We start from the raw sequence: 6196 nt of genomic DNA on the forward strand, positions 1-6196 counted from the left end.
TTTATTAAATATAATTTTAGTTTTTAAATATCATTTTAATTTTATTAATAATTTTATGCAATAAAATATGATCAAATAACATGAAAAGCCATATCTGACATCAAAAACTAATCAAGGCTTTACAGAAGACTTTGAAACACCGTAAAAAAAAAATATTTTAAGAGTAACATTTTGGTATTGTGACATTTTCTTGTGAGAGTGTAACCCAAAATTCCCAATTATAAAAAAAACAAAAATGCAGTTATGCCAATAGCCTAGAGGCAGGGCTTGTGGATATAAGGTTCGTCATATCCACATGTCTGGAAGAATACAAACACATGCACATGCACACTTAGTCTCCGCCCACAGGAGAGCACACAGTGTACACTTGTCCTCGCTTTAGTGCAGTGGTAGTAATACTGCATTAAAACACATACAGTAACAAAGTGCTGGATGTGTCAGCGGCTGTGAGCGTACACTACCACAGTTTGCATGCTATTATCAGAGGCGAGGAGGCAGGGCGCTATGACTGTCGCAAGTGTGATTACAGTATAGAGCTGTGACATATGGTGATTAGAACAGACATGGATGAAAAACAGGTAGATAATGTGGGATTTTATAAGGTGTAAATGAAAGCTGGAAAATAACTACTGCCATTCTATATGGCATGCCATGCATTGTTGTTTATTATGGCATAAACGTGCAACATAATGGTGGAAAATGTGCTAAATTGTGATTATTTGAGATGCAGAACCATGTGATGAGATGTAGACAAACCATGTGTCTTACATTATTATGATGAAGATAGATTTCAGCTTAAGGAAAAGTCACAGCACAAAGTATGTGTTATGTAGGTTTGGATGACAAATTTGATGCAAATTCAGCATTCATGAGCCAAATTTGTAATAGGATGGTTTTTCACCAGTGTCTTCAGATGCTTTGGGGAGAATTTAGAGGGCAGGGAGAGGACAAAACGTTGGACACAACTCCACACTTTCACTCAAAAAAGTCCTTTATTGATATGTCCATATATTATACATGTATTGTTTTTGTTTTTTGTGATTTTTGCTTTTGAAGGAAAGGGGGAAACAAATTGGAAAGTGAGAGAATAGGTCAAGAAAGGATGTTTTGATAAATGGGATTACATATATATTTTTTAGAAATATAAATAGTTCTATACAAACAGAGCCATGGGTTAGATTTGGAAAAGAGATGACGGCAGTGGATCAGATCTGGGGGGTTCAGAAATCGTACATTTTGAGTGAGTACTCACACAGATAGTTGGGTTTGTAAGGCGCTCGGGCGCTTGGTAAGAGTGTGTGTAGCTCGTGGCGTGTGAGCGTGCCGTGGTGTGACTTGTCTTTGCCGAACGTGGAGAATGATCTATCATTGGCCCGATTGCACGCATCGCCCGGAACCACGCTCTCCTGTACCTCAGTGTCCGGCACCGCGTCCATTCCCGGGACGTGCAGGTTGCTACGGTAATCGGCGCCCTGACGATTGTCGCCAGGCATGAAGGAGGGCATCCAGCAACGGTCGGAGTGACCCAGAGCCTTGCACTCTTCAGTGCAGTTGGAAAAAAGATCAGCACCTGTGAAAGACAGAGGAAAGATGAGAGGAAATGTTAGTCAAAGATAATGTAGAACTAATGGTGTTACTATATTTACTATACTTAAAAGTATACTTCAAAATTAAATTAAATGTTGTAGTATAGTACAAAATACAAAGTATAATTTCTAGTAAATGTAATGACATTTCTGTCATCATTTACTCATTTAAACGTAATTCCAAACCTGTACGACTTTATTTGTTCTGTAGATAGAAAGGAATTGATAGATGAAATTAACAAAAAAAATTATAAAAGGAAATTAAACTATTTCCTTTTTTGTTTAGAAAAATGTAAGTCACAGATTTTAAATGGCATTAAGGTGAGCAAATGATGACAGAATTAAAATTTTTGGGTGAACATTCCCTTTAAGCTTAGGGATTTTAGGATTATTTTTCTTTATTATTAAAATTAGTACTTTTCTAAGCAATTAGAAGCACAATTTTTGGACTACTGGACTGTAAAATGGTGGGGGGAAATCCCACAGATTTACATTTAAGCAGAGATTTGAGCCATATCTAGGGACCTGAAGATATTGGCGATTATGATTATGATCTCTAAGCAAGGAAGCAACCACCTAAAACATCTCAACTCCCTAGCAACATGCCGGTGAGTTTTATACATGTAAACACCGCTCACAAAAATTCTGTTTTTGTAATGTTTCAGAATATCTTTGATATAAAAGCAAAAAAGACCATGCATAATGTTCTAAAATGAATTAAATTAGCATGAGCATGAGCGTGGGAGCGTCAACGTCCCTCTGTCCACGTTCCGAGATCTATTTAGCAAAAAAAATGTTTTATGGAGGCTACACCCTTCCTCGCACCGAGATCTTCTGCTTTCCCTTTATCTGCTGCTCTTCTGTGTAACAATCCGATGTCAACAGTAACACAAAGGCAAAATTACTATGAATTATCCAGAGCGCGGAGTCTGAAATTATTCATATTTGAATGGAGATGATTATTTAACCAGACAGATTGCGAGCTTTTTACTCGTTTTATAATCAACTGCAGTCATTGTCAGGCTTCAGCAAAGCACGGTAATTGACTGGAAAGCAGTGAACTCTCCAGCCCTTTGTTTCTCCCTCTCTGCCTCTCCCTGTCCCTCCCACCAACCGATATTAAACGAATCTGCTGTGATGTTTTCATGCTCTTTTCATGCTGTTAATTTCACAGTGTCTCATCCGCCGGTCTCTCAAGTCCTTCGTACAAACACTAGGCAACGCAACCAAAACTAACAACACTGGGAGAAACCGTCCTCCAAACACACAGGCTCACGCATACACGCTCTTGCTTTCTGACTAATGACTACACAGAGCATGATAATTAGCCGGTTTCAGAGGAAGAGAACGAGAGGGGAGCTTGAAAGAGAAATAAATGAAAGAGAGGGGCAGAGACCAGCGTGGCGTCACGCTGAACTCTAATAAAGGCCTCTGGATTCAACCCCAGCATGAGGTTCAGTGATACAGGGAGCTTGAAGACCAATTCAGAATTTGGATGGAGAAGATGACCACATTAATAAAGAAATAGCAGTTAAGGCTTAGTGGTTATGTGCTCGACATCACAATCTAATGGCAATTCATAACTATTTACATTTGTGGCTAATTCGTATGAATTCGTACAATCTCATTCATACTTTTTCACACAATTTAGTTATGTCTCAGTGATGTTATTTCTAACCTAAAGTATAATTTTATACAACAATTCCTAACTATTTATATTTTGGCAAATTGGTGGCTAATTCATATGAATTTGTACAATCTGCTTATGTTTAGGGGTGAATCTTCATGCTAACGTTTTTCTAAAAAATGTACGTTTTTGTACAACAATGCGTAACTACTTATGTTTTGGCAAATTTGTGCCTAATACATATGAATTTGTGCACTCTAATTTGTACATTTTACTTACGTTCCAGTTACAACTATTAATAAAGGTGGACCTTCATGCTTACTTTTTTTTTTTTTAAATCATAAGATTGTGTACAGCAATTCGTAACTACTTATGTTTTGGGGAATTTGTGGCTAATTCATATGAATTCGTACACTCTCATTTGTACGTTTTGCTTAGGTCCCAGTTACAATTATTAATAGAGGTGGACCTTCATGCGTATTTCAAAAAAAAAAAAATCATACATTTTTGTACAGCAAATCGTAACTACTTATGTTTTGGTGAATTCGTGGCTAATTCGCATGAATTCATACACTCTCATGTGTACGTTTTGCTTATGTCCCAGTTACAGTTATAAATGGGGTGGACCTTCATGCTTACTTTAAAAAAAAAATCATAAATGTTTGTACAGCAATTTGTATTTACATTTTGGCAAATTGGTGGCTAATTCATATGAGTTTGATATATTTTAATTTGTACTTTATCATATGGTCTGCTTGAGTCCAACTAATGTTTATGTTTAAGAGAGGACTGGATGCTGTCTTTTTTCTAAAAATCTTACATTTATCATACAGTTCACATCAAAATTGCCACCTTGTAAAATACTTTTTTCCCACAAGGTCAGGTTGGCTTTGACACATTGAGGGGGTGTGTGCAGGAGATGCAGGTTTGATTCCACCCCATGTTCCTGGGCTAACAACATTGTATCATTTCCCTTTGGGTAGTTAATGGTTAGGTATCTTAACTGTGGGTACCAATCAACCGACTAGGAACAGCACTAGTAAAATATGTGCTAAGCTTCAAAACAAAGGTTAGGGATTTGGAAATTTGGACTAGGAGAAAAGGTAGGAGTAGGGATCAGAGTTAAACCTGGTTTATACTGACGCATTCAACCTGCCATTAACCATCACAGATGCATGTGCACGTCACAGCATTTATAACTCATGTGCACTGCATTTCACAATTCTCTGCTAAAGAGTATTGTCTTTATTTAGTAAACTATGTATATAAATGCTCTTTATAATGAGAACAAGTGAACAGACAAACTGTAACAGGCAATTTCACAGTGCAGTCAGAAACATTTCACTTTTAAAATTATTTGAAGTCGTTCTCTGCCTGAAAAAGTCCAACACAGGTCTATCTGCTCTGCCAGCCTTCCCTCAAGTTTGGTTTGCTGCACACAAAATTTCAAGCACCCATTGATATTGTCAGACTCTGTTCCGTGTTTTGTGGTTGTTTTGCTCCTCATGTGCCTTACTTTCCCATGTTTAATTTGTCCCAGGTGTGTCCCATGATGTTTCATTGCTCCCATGTGTGTCTCGTCATCCCCTCCTCCTGTGTGTATAAATAGTGTTCCCTGTGTGTGCTTCAGCATCCGGTATTGTTCAGGTCATGTTCATGTCTATGTCTACATGTATTGCGTGAGTGTTCCTTTGTATTAATTAAACCCATTTGGATTGATGTACTCCTCATCTCTCTTCGTTCCTTGCTCCTCAGTCCACTCAGCAGTGCACCCATGACAGATATCACTGTTGGTGTGCACACCTTTTTGCTTGTGCAGATACATCAAGCATAAACCTGATTTTGGATGGGGTTTGGACTGTTTATTTAACAGAACTCTAGTTCCAGGACCAACAAAACATGATCCAGGAGCATACTCTGCAAAATCACAGTCAAGGTGAACAGCATAATATGGTATGGTATGATCTATTATTCAGTACCTGCAAGCCCTGTCTTAATATATTATATAAAATATTAAACTCCTAATTTTTTATTAATGATAGAAATCATATTAGCTCTTTTATCATAATATCCCAATTAAATAAGGTATTACTATGTCATTAGGTGCTCTGCACTAATGCCTAATAGGACAAATGTTTTAACTGGTAATCACTTGTCAGTTATTTTGTAGTTTAGTCTGTCTACACAATATCCCTTTCTATCCTGCTAGTTTTTTTTTTTATCGACATACGCTAAATTACTTTTGAAATGTGATTATTTTAGGTATTGAAACAACATTTTAGTAATGAGATCCAGCAACTTTAGCTTTACCTGGATTGTATCAATGTTGCTACATCCTGTGATATGACATTTCGTCAGTATTTTGTGCTTAATTTTTTGGTAACACTTTATTTTAAGGTGTCTTGCATGTTACACATGTTAAATGTACTTACTATTATAATAACAGTAAATTATGCATAATTACATGCAAGTAACCCTAAATCAAACCCTAATCCTAACCCTAACCATATAGTAAAGTTGGGGTAGGGCTGACTATCGATCCTGCTGTGTAATAAATAATCAAGTTATAATTGATAAAAGTGCCTAGGCCTGACCAGAGTGTATGTCTTCTTAAATTAATTCTAAAAATACAAGTATATTCTTTTGGTTTTAAGTTACAGAGTACCATAAAAGGAACGACCCATTTAAGAGTGAAGGAGTAGGAGCAGATACAGTGATGCACCAAGGTCAGATTCAAACAGGTACAATGAGGAAGACCAATTTAAAAGAGGAAATTTGAAGGGAATTCAAAAAAAGATGTGAGGATGAAAGAGTCTGTAGGCTGATATGAGAAATTTGATACAAAGGTAAAGACAAAGGCCGACGGAGAGGGAGGGGGTGGATGCATGGCAGGCCAATCTCTAATTCCTCGTGGCAGAAGCTCTTCTGAGTGAGATCAAAGCACAAATCTGCCCTTCTGATAAAGCTGACCTGTGTGTGTGTG

At 37.2% G+C, this 6196-nt stretch overlaps 1 pseudogene; it reads right to left on the reverse strand.

The window, feature by feature from the left end:
• Nucleotides 1–251: 251 nt before the first annotated feature.
• Nucleotides 252–6196, reverse strand: part of LOC107692599 (protocadherin-10-like) — a 15290-nt pseudogene continuing 9345 nt past the window's right edge.

This window comes from Sinocyclocheilus anshuiensis, unplaced genomic scaffold (genome assembly GCF_001515605.1).
Source record: "Sinocyclocheilus anshuiensis isolate Anshui unplaced genomic scaffold, SAMN03320099.WGS_v1.1 scaffold50, whole genome shotgun sequence".
Taxonomy (NCBI): Eukaryota; Metazoa; Chordata; class Actinopteri; order Cypriniformes; family Cyprinidae; genus Sinocyclocheilus; species Sinocyclocheilus anshuiensis.